Source organism: Pinus tabuliformis, chromosome Q (assembly GCF_031772625.1).
Source record: "Pinus tabuliformis cultivar Carrire ecotype Pingquan chromosome Q, CPIR1, whole genome shotgun sequence".
In the NCBI taxonomy this organism is placed as follows: domain Eukaryota; kingdom Viridiplantae; phylum Streptophyta; class Pinopsida; order Pinales; family Pinaceae; genus Pinus; species Pinus tabuliformis.
The window spans coordinates 388513896-388532523 of record NC_142296.1 but is presented as its reverse complement, the minus strand read 5'-3'; the positions used below and the strand labels follow the sequence as shown (position 1 = coordinate 388532523).

Here is an 18628-nt window from a genome sequence, read left to right as displayed (position 1 = left end):
TTCTTATATTTATCATCATCTACCTAAATAAATGGTTCCCTTAATAAATGTACAATGCAGAACTTGTATAATACAAATATAAAAGAGACACATGGCCTGAATAAATGTTTAGATAAATGGTCATTTCAATTTTGAATATTAGCTCAAATTTATTATGTACATGGGTTTATATTTATTATAAAATGAGAGCGAATAAAATAAAATCTAAAAATAAATGGTCATTTAAATTTCAAAAGTTAAGTTAATTTTCTTGTAAACATGCCTTTATATTTATCATAAAATAGGGAGAATAAAATAAACTTGACAGAAGCTTTTTTTTCTATGCCCTGTCCCGAGTTCATTATTAAATGATTATATACACAAAATATATTTATTTTACTGTGATGCGATGAGATTATATAAAAAGTTTGATGTTGATTTTTTAAGTATGTTAATTTAGCAGTTTAAAGGAGCGGTAAGAGCTTTTTTTTTCCTAGTCATGTTTTATTTATTTATTTATGTTTGTTAATTTTGCTTTAAATTGGGTAGGGATTTCTTGAAATTGTAATTTTCAGTTGTAAAAATCTAAAAAATATTGAATGTCTTGGGATTCTTTAGAAGATATGGTGAGCAACTTTCAAATTTGAAATGCTAGTCATTTCATTGGAAATTCATGTAACCTTTTAAAGATTAATGATTATAAAAAATGTACTTTATTAAAAATGTATATTAATTATTAAAAATGTCAAAATGATTTTTTAAAAAAAGCTATTAATGAAAGTTGAAATATAAAAGTAGTTGCAAAGAGAATTTCTATAAAAGAAAATTTATCCTCACAAATTTAGATAAAACGTAAAATGAAAGGCATGAAAATTGCAAAACTGTCATCAAATTTCCATTTGACGAGCAAAGAAGATTTGAAATTCCAAGCCTAATAAGCATATACAACTGCGCTAAATACAACTTGATAACATAAGATTTATTTATTACCTTCTAATAAGGGGCTCCTTCCTTTTGGATTTGGGTTATTCCAGCAAAGAAAAGACATTTGCTCCACGGAAAGCAGACCCAGCAGGACCTAGAATCAGAATTTCCTTTCAAGGCCTTTTAAGAATTGGATCTTGAATCTAAGAAGAACAAATTTTTTTATATTTATCATCATCTGAAGAACAAAGCTTCTTATATTTATCATCATCTGCCGAAATAAATGGTTCCCTTAATAAAACAGAACTTGTATAATACAAATATAAAAGAGACACACGACCTGAATAAATGTTTAGATAAATGGTCATTTCAATTTTGAATATTAACTTAAATTTATTATGTACATGGGTTTATATTTATTATAAAATGAGAGCGAATAAAATAAAATCTAAAAATAAATGGTCATTTAAATTTCAAAGGTTAAGTTCATTTTCTTGTGAACATGCCTTTATATTTATCATAAAATAGGGAGAATAAAATAAACTTTACAGAAGATTTTTTTCTATGCCCTGTCTCGAGTTCGTTATTAAATGATTATATACACAAAATATATTTATTTTACTATGATGTGATTAGATTTAATATAAAAAGTTTGATGTTGATTTTTTAAGTATGTTAATTTAGCAGTTTAAAGGAGCGGTAAGAGTTTCCTTTTTTCCTAGTCATGTTTTATTTATTTATTTATGTTTGTTAATTTTGCTTTAAATTGGGTAGGGATTTCTTGAAATTGTAATTTTCAGTTGTAAAAATCTAAAAAATATTGAATGTCCTGCGATTCTTTAGAAGATATGGTGAGCAACTTTCAAATTTGAAATGCTAGTCATTTCATTGGAAATTCATGTAACCTTTTAAAGATTAATGATTATAAAAAATGTACTTTATTAAAAATGTATATTAATTATTAAAAATGTCAAAATGAAATTTTTTAAAAAGCTATTAATGTAAGTTGAAATATAAGAGTAGTTGCAAAGAGAATTTCCATAAAGAAAAATTTACCCTCACAAATTTAGATAAAACGTAAAATGAAAGGCATGGAAATTGCAAAACCGTCTTCAAATTTTCATTTGATGGGAAAGAAGATTTGAGATTCCAGGCCTAATAGACATAACATAAGATTTATTTATTTCCTTCTAATAAGGGGCTCCTTCCTTTCGGATTTGGGTTATTCCAAAAAAGAAAAGACATTTGCTCCCGATAACATAAGATTTATTTATTACCTTCTAATAAGGGGCTCCTTCCTTTCGGATTTGGGTTATTCCAAAAAAGAAAAGACATTTGCTCCACGGAAAGCAGACCCACCAGGACCTAGAATCAGAATTTCCTTTCAAGGCCTTATTATGGATGGTAACTAATATTTGATTCAAAATACTTAAATGATTTGTTGGCCACTCATAAATAGAATCGCATCCATACAAAAATGGAAATATATATATATGATTTATTTTTTTATTAATTAATTGAAATTCATTAAATATATATATATATATATATATATTTAATAAATAAAATATTATATATATATATATATATAATAAATAAAATATTTAATAAAAAATACATTTGTCTTATTTTGTTGTTTTTGCTATTCTTTACCCCCAAAAAAAATTACTATTACTTTTTACAAATAAATAGAGAAGATTTATTTTATTTTAATAATTCCATTCGCGTGTTAATTATTAAATGTATTTTTAATTTATATTGGTCTAGTGTAACTTTAACATGAAATATTTTTTTTTTTTTTTAAGATTTCGCTCGTGATAAAAAGAATAAAAAAATATTTTTCATGGGAATTTTGCAATATAATTTCGAGTAGGCATGTCGTTTTTGATGTTTAAAATACATTTTTGAATGTTTATATAGATTCAACACCCTCCAAAATTCCTTGAACATTATAATTCTATATATTAAACAACTTAAAGTCAAAATTTTAAAAATCTTTGCGAGATTTTGGTTAATATTAACCCAAAAAAAATTATCTTAAAAAAAACTAATCCTATAAATTGAATTACATTTATATTAATAATAAATTGGTTAGTCAATTTAAACATTATATCTTATTTGAGAATCAAACAAATTAAATCAACATACTTAAAAATAATATTTTTTATTAAAAATCTTGAATAATAATATGATTGTACAACTGTTTGTATATTGGTAGATCGCTATCTCTAAAGAAGAAAGTAAACTTTGGCTAGAATAACCAACATATTAACCACACATCTGATATAATATGAGCCTAGATGTATCAAATTTCTTGATATACAAACTTATTTTAAAGAGAAAAAACAAAATGCATATTTTTTTATTGTTTAATTTGTATTTTCTATTAATTTTCTTATTATTAATATACAAGTCAATATTAATACATATTAAAATATTTTATTCATGACTTACATGGGATATTTTATTCTATATAACTTTAAAATATTTTCTTTTAATTGTTTTTTCTATATATGAAGTTGATATTAATTTCAACTTTGATGATTAAGGGAGTTACACATAATAATTACTTTACATGAAATTATATTAAATGATATAAACAACTAATTAAATATATATTTTTTTATTATAATTTACTTTTCTTTTCTATTTAAAACATATTTTATGAAATTTTGTGATCTATAATAAACTAAGAAAAATATTTTGATAAAAATTACATAATCTAAATTTTTATTATAAAAAAGAAACACATCTGCACTGCACTCCACTATAGAATGTAGAATGAGCTAAATAAGAATCAAGATTACAGATATAATAGCCTAGCGAGATTATATTCAGCATTGGCGATATAACAACCACTTTTTGAAATTATTATGATCTCGATACATCATAGAATGATCCAAGATGTCTAGGGAGGCAGAGAGACTGCACAGTAGGTTGGAATGGCAAAAATGGAGAAGCCATTAAAATTAGTGCTGATGGCAGTGGCATAAGCGCCCATGTTGGGAAAACAATCCAGCCACCCACTACCAGCTCCGGCAACAAATAATCGGTTAGGACGACATCAGAAGTGTCACATGTAGGTCCAAACACAGTAGATGGATAGCTGGGCACCCCACTCCAGGAAGTATTGGAGCGGCAGGATTTGCAGGCCAGAGGTAGTGCCGTGATGACAGATTTGTCATGTATAGGACAACTCATGGAGCCATGGATGCCATCGTTAATCCAGTATTCCCTCATTTCTCCTCTTACTCGTTTACCGATTACACAGGAAGCTAGCGAGAAGGAACTCGCGGCCAAATATCGACCAGGTTTAGCCATAACGAAAATCGTTGTTTCTGTTATCTCAAAATCAGGCCCTGGAAGGCTGCAGACCAGGAAGAATTCAAGTAACTGTTGCAAACCAATATTCTAGCTAAGGCGTAGCCTCCTTAGCCTGAGAGGGCTCTCTCAAAGGGTTAAAGGTTTTTTATTATGATTAAGATGGTTAACTCTTGTGAAACAAAGAAAAATGAAAATGGTGGAAACACAACTAACAAGTATCCATTGGGCTTATGGAGTCATATATGATTCAATATTAACAGCAAGGTTGGCTTTGAAATAAAAGTCAAGGCATTCATATTTCAATATATGTAGAACACACCAAACACATAGAAGGCAGTTTATGAGTATATGAAGGAAATTAGAACACTGTAAGCGATTTCTAAGTAATTAAATAATCATAACACTGTAGTAACATGAAAAGACAGCAAAAGAAACTCATACATTGAACTCTCTATGATTCTTGAGAAGCATAAGCCAGTACTGTATTACCAAAAAAAAACAGAGTCTTTACATAAGCCAAATATCAGAGCCTTCTTTTTATAAATTTCCAACCTGCTTTACATTGCTCTTTCTCCTATATATAGAGCTCTTCTACCTAACTGAGATTCCTCCTCAAGCATGAGCGGAACTCGAAATCTACTTCTAATGACACCTGTTCAAATTTTAACTATGCATTAAATGTAACAAACTGCTACTAGACTTTGTAGAGATCTAAATCAAATAGGAGTCTAACTCCATATTATGCTAATAATAGCCTTAATTACAATCATTCTCATTCTTTGACAAGTGGTCATTTTTAGTTTGGCTGTGGTGGATGTTCAAAGCTCCATATTGGTCCTCAGTGTCACATCTTCTCCATTGCCCCTGAAAAATAGGAAACTACCCCTATTTATCTGCCTTTGGTTTTCCTCAAAGATGTTCGAATCCAATGAACCATGCCCTTCATCTTTAATTATACAAAATATATCAGAATGCCACGTCCTTGATGTGTTGTCAACCTCTTCCATGTGTGAAGACAAAAGCTCCTCCAAGCTGTCTGACATATCTTGGACTGTAGTAAATGTGATCACTTTATGACAGAAAGTTTAGAGTTGGATTTGAATATATGTTTCCTCCACCTGTCTTGATCTTGTTGAAAGTTGATACCTTTAGATGATCCCTTGTAGATATTTACTTTTCAAAAATTTCCCTTTGTATTTCAAAATCAGTTGACTGAGTTTATATTATGTAGCTTCAGGAGTTTCGTAGCGTGCTACAAAACTGCTGTGCGTTAGTCATCATCTTCAACAGTTTCGTAGCGCGCTACGAAACTGCTATGTAATTCCAAAAAACAAAGTTTCAACCAAAATTTTGCTATTTTGATCCTCTTGATATTTAAACATCCTTTTCAATTGCTCCAAATCTTTTCAAAACTGAATGAAAGGTATGAATCTTCAAGAAGGATTATAACTAGGAAAACCATCAAAATTTGAAACAAAACCTTACTTGATGTGTGACTGCCTTAAGGAAATTCTTTCTGTTGGCTTAACTATACCTTTAAGTCTTCAATTTGTTTCTTCATGACTTTGATCCCAGATCTCAGGTTTGTATTGACCTTTTTGATAAATTGCGCTTCCTTTATTGTAGGGACAGTCCAACTATGGAATTGAACATTAAAATCAACCACCTCGGGTATTTGAAATGTTTTGTCCTCCCACCGAGCTTGCATTTGGTTAAAATAAGCTTCCTTAACTCCAAATTTCCTGGAGGCCTTCTTCAATATAGCAATTTCAAAGTTTGCTAATTCCAATCTCCTTTTCAAGTCTTCCACACTATCTTCTTCTTGAATGGTAACTGCTTTGCCTTTATCCTTTTTTCATGAGGCTGTGTCACCTCCCCTGTTTCATCTACTCTTGGCAGTACCTCCTGTATTTGTTTAAACTTCCTCGTTATGGGTCTCCTGGGCTTAAAGACAAATTGATCAACCTGATCATCAAACTTGAGTTTTTTCGAGGCTTTGACTCTCTTAGCCTTGTCTTTTCCTGACTCTATCAAATCTACTTGAACTAGTGGAGATTCTTCAATGTCAATGGCTTGCAATAAGTCATTTAAGTCTCCCTTTGAAACAGGGCTTTCTTCACCTGTGCTTGATTCATGTGCACCTTCTTTGACCTGAGCTTTCTCTTTAAGGGACTGCTGGGGTGTATCCTGGATAGTTAGTGGCTTGGTGGATTCTCTTACTTGTTTCCTAGCCTTCAACTTTGAAAACCTCCTGGATCTTGTTTTTGCCTGATGACCAGTTGTTGTTGGAAAATCTTTTGCAACTTGAGGACTGAGACCGGTTTCGTTCTTGAAACTAGACATGAATATGAATGTGGGCCAGTCACTACCTTTTCTCTGGAGTTCATGCAGAACCATCAAATTAATTAAACCGTGGTGAAACAATGAAGTCTCACAGGCTTCTTTTCTTAGCTACACCTTATCACACATCTTACTTAAGCTACAGAATAAGTAAAAAGGTAGACCAATGGATATATTTCCTGTGAAATGTAGAAGAAGCTTGAAATGATATGAATACACCTTGTTATATCTGCCTTCACAGGTAAGGTACCTCTGTATACAGGTAAGCAGATTGGCATATGAGTCTTTGACATAATTTCTAGGCACAGACTTGTTTAAATCTGGGTCAATGTATTCTAGCTTCAGAAACTCCTTGCAGGGAGTCATATCAAATTTGAAATTCTTAAAGCAAGTTTCTTGTCCCCTTGGAATCTCTGTAACTATGGATATTACCTCTGGTGAGACTTGCAATTCGAGCATCCCAACCATTGAATTCAGCCCTGTGAAATTCAAAGCAAATTCCTTGGTGGTTTGTGCATGACCTCCCTGTAGTTTCTCACAAAAATTCCAACATCCAACCTTGCTTGAATGCATGCTCAACTTCTTTGTGTTTCAAGATAATGTCTACACCTTCAGGTTCATTTCTTAAACACCTGCCTAATTTGTGGTCTTTTCTTTCTGCCGATCCCTCCATGAAGGTTCAGTGTAATGGAGGTTTGAAACACTAGCACTGCTCAAACTTCAATTACTGCCTCGCTTGAATGGTTGCTGATGAGCCCCAATTTTGGTAACATTTTGGGCTCATTTGGCCTACTTACCCTTGCTCAACCCTTCATTTTTCATCACTTATGCATCATTTTTTAGTATATTCATGTTATCTATAGGAAGGAGGGCAGTCACTATTCCTAGGTGGCTAATACATGTTTATTTCAGGTTTTTTGACATTAAATGGAGCAAAACCACGCAGATGAAGGCAAGGAGACAGCCAAGGTGGCATTAAGGTTTTGTAGGAAGGTTGTCCACGGCATTGAATGGCCTTCCTCGTGATCTCCACCCACAACTCCGAGCTCCAACAGCTATCACCACCGAGCTAGAAGGCAGCCAACGGATTCTAAGGGAACAACAGTTTACTTTTAGTTGGTTAGCCAAGCCCCACTAATTTAGGAGGCCAGCTTGGCCCTCATAATGTATAAATATTGAGGCTGTAGCCTTCAATGGGGACTTTTGAAACTTTGTTGTTTATTCTAGACTACGAGCTGATAGCTCTATTTCGCTCTTTGTAAGCCATTTTCGGCATGTTATCAGACTTTTGACTATTATCTTTTAATGAATAAGCAAGCAGATTTGAGGCAGCTCTGAGTTCTTAAAGGAGCTTAAGCTCTCAGGGTTGGGCCCAACCTGAGAGCCTAAGGCTTCCTTCATTGTATTGTTACTTTCCTTTCAACATTTTATTTCTTTTCCTTTACATGCCCTTGGAAACACAATTTGTTGATTCGAATTTCTTGATGTGATTAAGTAGGTTAGTTTTATGGATAAAGTGCTTTCAGTAGTTTAGATTAGAGTAAGGGGATTAGAGTTAATCAGAGCTCCAAAAAAGGGTTGATTGCACACTCACTTCCACCTCTGTTTAGAGATTGGGAGTGCAGCCCGTGCCACCCACCAAAAACACAGTCTTACATGTTCGTACAAGCTTCAATGCAATGTTTTCGGTTGTAGAAGTGTCCATGCATTTAGATCTTGTGGAATAACTCTTTGTTTCAGCACCATGCACGATTTCCCTTTAAACTACATTGTTGTTCTTTGGTTTCTAATAAAACAGTTAGAGTAGGTTGATGACATTTCGGTTATACACAAGACAGGGGTGATTTGTTTCATTTACACTACGCAGCACTATTCTATCCTTTCCTTATCCTTCTAAGCCATGCCTAAGCCATCTACTTATCCCCCAGTTAGATCATTTGCCTCCCAACTCTTCTATCATCCACGTTGTTTTATCTTTTCGGCTTTCCATTGCCTCTACCCTCCTCTAGACCAACCAGCTCTCCACACCCCCTCTATCTCATCTCTCTATCCATAAGCCATCACAAGCTCCCCTCCTACCTCCCTATCCACCCATACAGCTCATTCACTCATCCATCACCCAAAACTCCGATTGCAGAACATCCTGTAGAAATTACGGGACTTCCTGTAGAAATCCTGAACTCACTGTAGAATCCCCTGCAGACATCCTGTAGAAGCTTGCAAACACGGTTGCCAGGCATCTGAACTTTGTGAAATTATGTGGAATGATGTTAGGGATCCCTTAGACCCTCTCAGAGTCTTCCTGACCTTTTCCAAGCCTTCCTCCCCTTGATCTACCCCTGCACAGTCAAGACCCAGTAAGAAGCACAGTCATAATAACTCCAACAACTTGAGCAAAAATACAAAAACATGTTCTCTTCAGATGAAAGTAGCTTAGACACATGCATCTCATCTCAATAGAAGTAATGGCATCACTTTTAGAAGTTGCATTCCCACCATTGCATCATAAGGATTAAGCTGGTAGAATTAGGGTTTACTAGGGTTTCCATGTTTTGTTGGCTTTCAGTTCATTCTTGCAAAGTAGGTTAATTTCCTTTGAGATAGCTTTCGTTCATCACTTAAAAAGCTTCTTCTGAGAACATATAGAAGTTGGCTTGAGCCCTAGCGGACTTGTGCCAGCTGACCAAGTGACAGCTGCGACAAGAGCTAGTACTTGTGCATACAGCATCGTCGCTTCCAAGTTTGTTACGAACTACCGGGTTGATAAAATTAGAGAAGGAAGCTCCAGGAGTTGTAGCATTATTGCTACAATACTAGAGCCCACCATCTTTTTGGCGCCGTTGCCGGGGAAGCGTCAGAGTATTAGTAATTGTTGCTTTTCTTCTATTTTCCTACTCTCGCCTTCTGCCAAGTAGTTTATTTCATTTCCATTCTACAAAAGTAGCATAGACATTTCCTGCTTTCATAGATTAACATTTCAATTCTGCAATTTCATTTTTGCAAGCATAGATTAGCATTTCAATTCTGCAAGCATAGATTAGCATTTCAATTCTGCAAGCGTAGACTAGCATTTCCATTCCTGCAATTTCATTTGAGCAAAGTAGATTAGTTCTTTCTTGCTTTCATTTCAATTCTGCATTTTCATTTCAGCAAGATAGTTAGTTGTAGATCAATCTGTTTCAGTTTTTGCAGGTACCAGAAAAAAACAAAAGCAATCAAAAGTCTTTCCATTTCATGCCTCGTAGGAATCGAGATAAAACAGGCAAATTCTTACCCAACACCCCCACTACATCACTGAGTCACCCTTCTCTCTTCTTTGGTGACAGTGATCCAGAAGAACCTATAGGTGAACCTCCTGAGATATACGAAGATCCTATAGTAGAAGAAGAATTAGAGACCATTCCATCTGAAGCTATGGCTGACAATAGAGGAGAAGATGAGAGAATAGAAGGTGCCTTCCCCATCCGAGAGACCAATGGAGACATGAAAATGAAGAATATTAGCCCCTCCGCTTTACCTCACTTCCATGGACTGACTACTGAAGATCCTGATACCTTCCTGTTTGAGTTTGCTGTCCTTTGTCGAACCTATGAATATAATGAAGATGAGCAGAAGCTGAAACTCTTCCCTTCAACTCTTAAGGATGCAGCATTACGCTGGTTCATGGGCTTACCTGGGAACAGTATCACCACTTGGGCTCAGATGCAGCAAGCTTTCAATACCAAGTACCGGGACTACTGTAGGTCCAAGGAAACCAAGGGAGAAATCTTCCGGATGACCATGGGAAATGATGAGTCCTTAGAGGATTATGAGGAAAGGTTCCAACTTAGCTACAAACGGGCCAGGTGCACACTTGACCCTGAATCCCTCAAGTTGGTCCTGCTCCAAGGAGTCCCTGAAGACCTCTTAGATACCCTTCACATGTTAGCTGGAAGAGATATTTACCAACTGCCTTATGAGGACATAAAGACAGTGTTTAGAAACCACTCTAGGGCAGCCCGGAAACGAGGTAGAGGAAACCTCCTCTTAGCTGGTATTCCTTTCTCCAAACATGAGTTTGCAAATCAATTAGAGGATCTCAAAAGTGAGGTGAGACAGACCAGTTCCATGCAACTTGATACATTCAGGATCCAGCAGAAGAAGGAAGAAGCTGAGAGGGCCTTGGCTATCTTCTGCCCTAGGTGTACAAGGAGACACCCTAAGAACGAATGCCCATTACATTCGGTTGAAGTATGTTTCGTTTGTGAGGAGGACCATCCCACAAATCAATGTCCAACCTTACCTGGGCTTAAAGCCATGTATCAAGGGACAGAAGCCCCCACCGAACCTCTCTATTTCCTCAACCAAAGGAGGCCACAAGGACCTAGACCTTACCAGCAGGGGATGCAAGGGGCACCCCAAGCTTATTACAGCCCCAACCAATGTACTCCTATACCCTCCTGGGGTCCCCCTTCTCATCCTTCCTGGTCTGTGCCTCCTCCATGGTCTTATCCACCTCAGTACCATACTCAACCCACTACTCATTCGTATCACTCACATGCCCAGCCACAACCTCAGTGGAATGCACCTCAGTCGGGGTGGAGGCCCCAGTACAACACTCCTCCCGCCATTTTGCCTCCACCACCAGTTCAACCTCAACCATTACCTCCTGCTCCTCCAAGGAAACCTCAAATGCCTGCTCAACCGAACCCGAACCCCAACAACAGACAGGCCCAGCAGGTATACACTGGGGAAACATCATGCCCTACCTATGCTGTGGAGATCCAGGAGATCAATCTGCGATCTGGAAAGACTCTTCCGGATCGCCAACCTCCTCCCCCAGAGGACGAGGAAGACAAACAGGAAAGTGAACCAAAGGCTATTCCACCCTTTCCTGAGAGACTAACAGCCACCACACAACCCAACCCAGAGGAGGATGAGCTTCTGGGAGAGCTCAAGCAGTTGTGTGTGAAAATGCCACTTCTCCAAGCCATCAAAGATGTACCGATATACAACAAACTGGTTAAGGAAAAGTGTTTCAGACACCCAGGCAGGCGAAAGAGAGATGCTTCAACCATCAATGTCATAGGACAACTGTCTGACCTTATGTCGGGACAAGTCATCTGCCCAAAGTACCTAGATCCTGGGAGTCCTGTAGTAGATGTCCACATCAATGGCACCATCATACCTCACACCTTGATTGATCTGGGGGCTGCCATTAATGTGATGACCAGGGATACCATGCTCAAACTCAACCTTCAGGGTTCCTTGAGGAAGACCTCGACAGTCCTACAACTAGCAGATCGCTCCACCGTGACTCCCGAAGGGATTGTGGAAGATGTCTTGGTCTCTGTTGACTCTTGGGAATATCCTGCAGATTTCTTGGTGCTGCAACCAAAGGCAAAGCTCACTGGATATCCTCTTATTTTGGGAAGGCCTTGGTTAGCCACTGCAGATGCTTACATAAGTTGCCGTGCAGGAAACATGACCATAAAAAATGGCCCTATGTCCAAGCAGCTAGTCCTATACCCTCCTGCCCAACCCTCATTAGAGCATGACTTGCCACTTTGGTTGGAGGAAGGAGAAGAAGATGAGGTGTACTCAGCACCTTTGTGCACCCTAGACACCACTAGGGGAGACCCCCCAACCGAGGATGATTTGATTGAGACCTTGATCCAGAATCCACCTCCCAGTGCACTGACTTTAGAGGAATTGGTGGAGGATGCCCAAGCCAGCACCTTAGTGGACCTTTGTGCAACCAACCCTGTCACTCCCAGAGTCAAGAATGTGGAGTTCGGCCCTGAGAGAACATTAAAGATCAGCTCCTCCCTATCTCCTTCTCAGGAAAAGGAGCTGTGTAGTCTGTTGGCCAGTCATCTAGATGCCTTTGCTTGGAGATATAAGGAGATGAAAGGAGTCCATCCTTCGGTCTGTACCCATCACATTTACATCAAAGAGGATTGTAAACTGGTTAGGCAACCCCAGAGGAGGATGAATCCAGCCCTTAAGGACATTGTCAAGGAAGAATTGCAAAAACTGTTGGATGCCGGATTCATTTACCCCATCTCAAATAGCGAATGGGTGTCCCCTCTGGTGTTGGTTCCCAAGAAAAATGGGAAGTGGAGAATCTGTGTGGACTACCGAGAACTGAACAAAGCTACCAAGAAAGACCATTTCCCTCTACCTTTCATAGACCAAGTGTTGGATGGATTGGCAGGAAAGAAGTTTTTCTCTTTCCTAGATGGGTTTAGCGGGTACAACCAAATCCAAATCAGCCCAGAAGACCAAGATAAGACCACCTTCACTTGTCCGTGGGGTACCTTTGCCTACAGATTTCTTCCCTTTGGGCTATGCAATGCTCCTGCTACCTTCCAGAGAGCCGTCTTGAGCATCTTTTCTGAACTGGTCCATGATGCGGTAGAAATCTATATGGATGACTTCACTCCTTATGGTCCAACTTCCAGGAAGCATTGTCCAATCTGGAAAAAGTCCTAACCAAATGCATTGAGATGAACCTGTCCCTTAGTCCTGAAAAATGTGAATTCCTGATGACTGAAGGGACCGTGCTAGGCCATACCATTTCTTGCCAGGGGTTACAGGTGGATCCTAACAAAATTGCTCTCATCAAGAGGGTTCCACCTCCCCAAAAGGTAAGGGATGTTTGGAGTTTCTTAGGATTAGCAGGGTATTACAGGAGATTCATTAAAGACTTCAGCAAGCTAGCCTCACCATTGTTTGGCTTGTTGGCAAAAGATGTGGAGTTTAAATGGACTGACGATTGTCAGAGGGCTTTGAATGAATTAAAGGACAAGTTGGTGTCTGCCCCAATCTTGAGAGGTCCAAACTGGGCCCTACCTTTCCACATCCACACTGATGCCTCAAACAAAGCCATAGGGGCAGCCTTAGGACAAGTTGAACAAAAACTTCCGTATGCCATTTACTTTGTCAGCAAAAACTTATCCAAAGCAGAACTGAATTACACTGTAACCAAGAAAGAATTCTTGGCTGTGGTCCATGCACTGAACAAGTTCCGACATTATATCACTGGCTATCAAACATTTGTACATACTGATCATGTTGCAATTAGATATTTAATGAATAAACCAGATGTGAATGCTCGTATTATTAGATGGTTACTTTTTTTGCAGCAATTTGATTTGACTATCGTTGACAAACCAGGTAAAGAAAATGTTGTTGCTGACTTTTTATCTAGATTGGATCTATCTGCAGATGAGGATGGAACAGTGGATGACCAGATGCCCGATGAACATCTGTTTTCTATCTCAGTACTCTCTCCATGGTTTGCTGATATAGCAAACTACCTTGTTTCAGCACAGTTCCCTCCGCACCTATCCTCAAGAGAGAAGAGCAGAATCATCAGAAAAAGTGCCTCATTTACTTGGATCGGGGGCAACCTGTTCAAGCTTGGCCCTAATCAGATCTTAAGGCGTTGTGTAAGGGAGGAGGAAGTCTTTGATATCCTCCTCACGTGTCATGATGGGCCTTGTGGAGGACATTTTGCAGCAAAGAGGACTACCTTCAAAATCCTGCAGGCAGGCTACTATTGGCCCACACTTCATCAAGATGTCAGAAGGTATATCAGCCAATGTGACCGATGCCAAAGAATGGGGAAACCGAATCAAAGGGATGAGATGCCTCTCCAACCTCAAGTGACTCTTGAGCCATTTGAGAAGTGGGGTATGGACTTTGTGGGTCCAATCAACCCTCCTTCGAGGCAAAGGTCTTACATCATTGTGTGCACTGACTATCTGACAAAGTGGGCAGAAACTAAGGCAATCAAAGCAGCAACAGAAGAAAAGGTGGCTGAGTTCTTAAGAGAAAACATCTTCTACAAATTTGGCTACCTAAGAGAGCTAGTCACCGATCAAGGAAGCCAGTTCACATCCAACTTAATTGAAGACCTACTAGCTCATCACAAAATCAAGCATAGGACTTCCACCCCCTATCATCCATAGGCAAATGGGCAAGTGGAAGTCACCAACAGAGCATTGGAAGGGATTTTGACTAAGGTGGTGAGCAGCAGTAGGAAAGATTGGGCAGATCGCCTAGTTGAGGCCACATGGACTTACAACACCACCTGGAAGACCACAACCGGCTTCACACCTTATGAGCTGGTCTATGGAAAGAAAGCTTTGCTGTCCATTGAATTTGAATACAACACTTTGAGGATGGCAGCTCAGCTGGACCTAGATCTCAGCCATGCACAACAAGAAAGGTTATTGCAGCTGAATGGACTGGACGAGCACCGAATGCAGGCCCTCCTTCACTCAGAAGTGGTTCAACTTCAGAGAAAGGTGTGGCATGACCAACACCTCAATGACAAGCAATTCCAGCCAGGAGATTGGGCACTGTTGTATGACTCCAGGCACAAAGATTTCAAGGGGAAGCTGAGAACCATATGGCTGGGACCATATGCAGTGGAAAAATGTCATGACAATGGATCTGTTCTTATTCGGACCATTGATGAGGAGGCCATCCCCATGCTTGTCAATGGGCATCGACTGAAGATCTACAGGAAACCTCTCTCAAGACAAGAGTTCATCAAAACTGTGGAGAAATCAGTGTTGGTCATAGAGAAGGGTTCTGCCTCTGCTTTGGGCATACCCTGAAAGATCTAAAAAAAAAAAATAAATAAATAAATAAATAAATAAAGATCCTTGGGTGAAAACCTTTCTGAGGCTCCCAAAGCAGGTGGTAGGGGTGAAAACCTCATTGAGGCGCCCCTATTGTCTTTCAAAAAAAAAAAAAAAAAAGGGGATTTGAAAAAGATCCTTGAGTGAAAACCTCTATGAGGCGCTTAAGGCAGATGGCAAGGGTGAAAACCTCATTGAGGCGCCCCTGCTATCTTTCAAAAAAAAAAAGAAAAAAAAAGGAAAAAAGAAAAAAACAATAAGCAAAAAAGATAGGGACAACAAGTTTATGATATGGTAATGCATGCAGGTTGCAGGTTTATGAAGGAAGAAGAGGTCCCTCAATCTGGAGACAAGGGTCCATATCATGCTGCCAGGAGACCCTACCAGCACCTCCTCCGAGAACACTCATCTTCTCCAAGGTATGGGCACGATTTCATCACAGCTTAGTCTTCTACAGGAAGTTACAGACTTTCTACAGGAAGTTCTGTATCTCTACAGGAAACTTCCTGTAGAAGTTTTGGACGGCCCAGAACTAATTGTATGAGGAGATCTAACGACCAAGGTCCGGTATGGACGCATGCAAGCTACTATTTTCTCCCTCACACACTGCTGTCACCTCCTTCTACCACCCCTGTCTACATGCAATGAAGATACCTGCACAATCAAAGCAGATCATTGAGTTATCAAGAGCAAGCAATTTTTAAATGAAAAAAGATGCTGAGATGCCATGCCATACCCATCCCAGCTATCCAAGAGCCCTGTGAGCATGATCGTGAGGCCACTGTCTTCATCATTCAGCATGCACCCGAGGAGGAAAAACTGCTATAGGACATCCTGCAGGAGTCCCGTAGCAGTTAAGCCAACTAGAGTGTACACCATTCAAGCGCCTGCAACACGCAATGATAACGCGGGCACATGCAGCCGAATCATAAGATTCATCATCAGCAGCCTGTGAAGAGGAACCTCCGGGCATGTGCAATCAAGCAGCAGCAAACAAATCTAGTCATCGTCGTCCAAAAGCCTGAAGAATCATGTCGCGGCCGCACAGGTAAGTGCCTCGCCCTTTCTTCCGTCGAATTGCATGAATTTTACTTTGAAATGTTTGCAAGTGTGAAGTGAATGGGTTGAGCGGTTGTATGGCCATTCGACTGGCCACGTCGACCAGTCAGATGGTCTAGTCGGATATGTGAACGGTGGTCGTGGCAAAAGGAACGGGCAGTGCACACGTGAGAGCCATCCAGTCGGGGAGAAACGAGTTGTAACAGAAATGACGGCGGATCTGCGGGAATGATGCGGCAGTAAGGGAACTTGCAGAAGAATGATTGAGTGACGTCGTCCAACGGTCCGACAGGGACAGCTCACCCCCGCGCCACGGATTCCGCCGGATTCAAATCTAATCGGCTAGATTGCCACCCCACGCATTTATCATTCGCCGTTTGAAATTCGAGTGAGCATCCAGATTCCTCTGAAGCTCGACACTCCAAGTCTTCGGCCATTCGAACGTCTGTTAAGCAGCACAGAAGGCGCAGACCCACTGCAGTATCCTCCAGAATTCGTGCGCTGCTTCTACAGGAAATTGGGTTCCTCACGTCAAAAGGTGGCGGATTAAAAAGGTAAGCCTGAACCTTCCATGCAATTGGTTTCGAGGGTGGCAGAGTCGACGTTCTACAGTCTGGTCGTAAAAAAATTGCAAGTATTGTCTGCCGTTTGCATGAATCGTCGTCCTACAGGATGTGAGTTATAATTAAGCTGTGTTAAGGCTCATCGGGAGATAAGTTTTTGTGAATTGTATGCGTGGTAGAGGCGTAATTCTACGCTCTGTCCCAGTAGGCCAATTTCCTTACGCACTCGCCACCTCCAGCTAACGCAGCAGTTTTTCACCATGCCGGGTGGGTTCATCAGAAGGGAACCAACCGACTCAACAAAGCTAAGAGAGAATCCTGAGGTGGTGGAGCTGTTCACGCAAGCGCAATGGATGTCGTTCTGCGACAAATTGCAGGGCTATGATGATGAAGTGGCAGAGGAGTTCTTGCAAGCTCTGAAGCCGAAATCCAAAACATTGGCCACCGTCAACTTCAGGGGTTTGAGTCTCAGACTCACCCCACAATTCATCAGCCGAGTTACTGAGCTCCCAATGGGATTACCATGGGACAAAGAAGAGAGGAAATTGGGCCAGAAGGCTAAGAAGGAATTCTTCCCCCCAGAGGAGGAATTCTCAGAAGATAAAAATGGGGTTCGTAGAACCAGCTTACTGCCACTGTGGAGTGAAGTTAGCCTCCAGATTATGAAGTACATCACCTGCGAAGGTCGGTTTAGCATTGTATATGGGTACCATTTTCGGTTACTCACGGAATTAAGGCATCAGATGGACCTACCTGTAGAAAACAAACTAACTATCCCCTACTTTCTACTACAATCTATGATTGAATGTGCCACCAAGTTGAAAGAAGGCACACCAGACCAGGTAGCCCACCATGGACTCATTAAACTCCTCGTGGAGGATGCGCTCCACACATACAAGGTTCCTCTCTCATGGGAAGCCTTCAGGAATTTGACCAAGGATGGTGATATAAAGATGTTGACCGAAGAGCTCGGTTCATCCAGCAGTGAGGAGAAGGAGTCAGTGCCTGCAGGAAAGAAAGAAAAAGGCCAGAGACCCATGGCCAAAACACCAAAGACAGAGAAAAAGGGTGCCAAGGAGAAAGAGGAAGCACCCATGTTAACACCCCGAGAGAAGAGATTACAAAGCAGGGTGGACAAGACTGAGCAGGTCCACATCAGCAAAGGCACCTCGACCGCAGCCTCGACCAAGTCAAAAAGTAAAACACCCTCAGCAAAGCAAACTAAAGTGGTGTCACCTATTCCTACAGGAAAACCGAAACTGGCTTCTACAGGAAGCCCGAAATCAGTTGAAAAAGGGCCTTCTACAGGAAGCCCTGAGAAAATAAAATCAAAGGAAAAGAAGGCCGACGTTCTTGCAAGGGAGGCAGCAGCTGTGCTGGCCGCCCTCAGTACACCCCCTAAGCCCAAGGAAAAGAGAAAGAGGGAGGCCCCTCTATATTTTAAAGCTCGAAGAAGTGTGAGAATAAAGACAGGCAAGCCACAGCCTCCGTCCAGCAGCCCAATCACTATCGAGGATGCCCCTACTTCGCCCAAGGAAAGGTCCCCCTCAAAGATATCAGTCACCTATGAGAGGGGGAGCCCAAAAACAAGCACTTGGAAAGAAGGGTTGGACCAATTGGCTTCAAAGGCCCGGCTACAGGATGCTGAAGCTGCTCTACAGGAAACCTTAGCCCGGCTTAAGGAAACAGAGAGAATGGAAGGGGAAGCACCCTCATCACCACCGAGGGAGGGCGAAGTAGAGCCACCAAAAGAAGTAGAGAAAGAACATATTCCAGAGCCTAGCCCTCAGCCAAGTCTGAGTTCAT

General features: G+C 40.0%; 1 pseudogene; it reads right to left on the bottom strand.

Annotated features, from left to right (window-relative positions):
* Window positions 1-3811: 3811 nt before the first annotated feature.
* LOC149219808 (ornithine decarboxylase pseudogene) overlaps window positions 3812-18628 on the bottom strand; it is a 33168-nt pseudogene continuing 18351 nt past the window's right edge.